This window comes from Mus pahari, chromosome 19, assembly GCF_900095145.1.
Source record: "Mus pahari chromosome 19, PAHARI_EIJ_v1.1, whole genome shotgun sequence".
NCBI lineage: Eukaryota > Metazoa > Chordata > Mammalia > Rodentia > Muridae > Mus > Mus pahari.
Window position 1 is genome coordinate 9,360,742 of NC_034608.1, and position 1,290 is coordinate 9,362,031.

Below are 1,290 nucleotides of genomic sequence, written 5' to 3' on the forward strand. Positions count from 1 at the left end.
AAATATCCAATAATAATAATGACAATAATAAATAATAATAATGAAGAAGAAGAAGAAGAAGAAGAAGAAGAAGAAGAAGAAGAAGAAGAAGAAGAAGAAGAAGAAGAAGAAGAAGAAGAAGAAGAAAGTTCATCTCTTACTATGTGGTGGTTTAAATCAAATGGTACTTGATGATACCAACATAATCGGTTTATGAACTTTCCAGGCAAAGTATGGTAAACTTAAATACATCAGTGCGTAGAATGCTAGAGGTCAGATAGGGCTTCTCTATCTAGGTATTCTTGTACTGTCTTTGTCCCCAGGATGACAATATGGAAATAGTGAAATCTTTTAAGAGATGGGGCCTAGTGGGAGGTGACCAGGTCTTCAGAGGGATTGATGCCTTTGTCATGGGAGTATATGCTTCCTCTCACAGGGAGCTCCCAAGAGAGCAGGTACTCCTTTCTCCGTGGCACTGCTGGCCACTCTTGAATTTTCTCCCACCATTTTTATTCATCTACTGTGAGACCCTCCCTAGAGGCATGCAAAAGCCAATCATACTCTAAAGTTTCCTGAAATGTGAGCTAAATAAAGCTTTTTTTTTAATCAAAAAAAAGTTCATGCTGCTATCTGAGAGAATCTAGTCTATGCGAAGAAGCCCAAGAGAGAAGTAAAGAAGAAGAGGTGGAATCATCCCAAAATGTCTCTTGCCCAGAAGAAAGACTGGGTTGCTCAAAAGAAGGCAAGCTTCCTCAGAGCTCAGGAACAGGCTGCTGAAAGCTAAAGCAATTTTCTATGAAGATGTTTTTCATAAAGACAATAAACATATTGATCAAGCAAAAAGAAAAGTTTTCAGTCAATCAGCCTTTGTCTTCTCAGCTTCTTTCAAAAATAATAATAATGATGATGATGCTTTTATTTTTATCTTCACAAGCAAAACTAAGGCATGATAAGAAGCCTGACAATCAAGTAGTTTGAATAATTTCAGTTGGCTCAAGGGCTGTTCCGAGTTTATCCAGTGCCCTGGAGTGATAAGGGCAGCTGAACAGTAATCATCTACAGTCTAAAGACAGTTACTCACTGGGTTGGGTTGTTTTGTTTGCACATGAAGATGAGCTTTCCCATCTTTAGAAGTTAACTGGTCCTGTTCTGGTAGTGTATGCAGGATCAGGAAGACCCTCAAATGTCAAAGTATCAAAGTACATAAATAATACAGTGAATAGATACATCAGTCCCAAATGCATTGCTAATCTTAAAGCATAGCTATGATTGTGTTGCTTGTTCACACCACTACCAAGGCATGAAGCTTTG

General features: G+C 38.2%; 1 pseudogene; it reads left to right on the forward strand.

Moving 5' to 3' along the window:
• LOC110336877 overlaps window positions 1-763 on the forward strand; it is a 2,593-nt pseudogene extending 1,830 nt beyond the window's left edge.
• The last annotated feature ends 527 nt before the right edge of the window (window positions 764-1,290 follow it).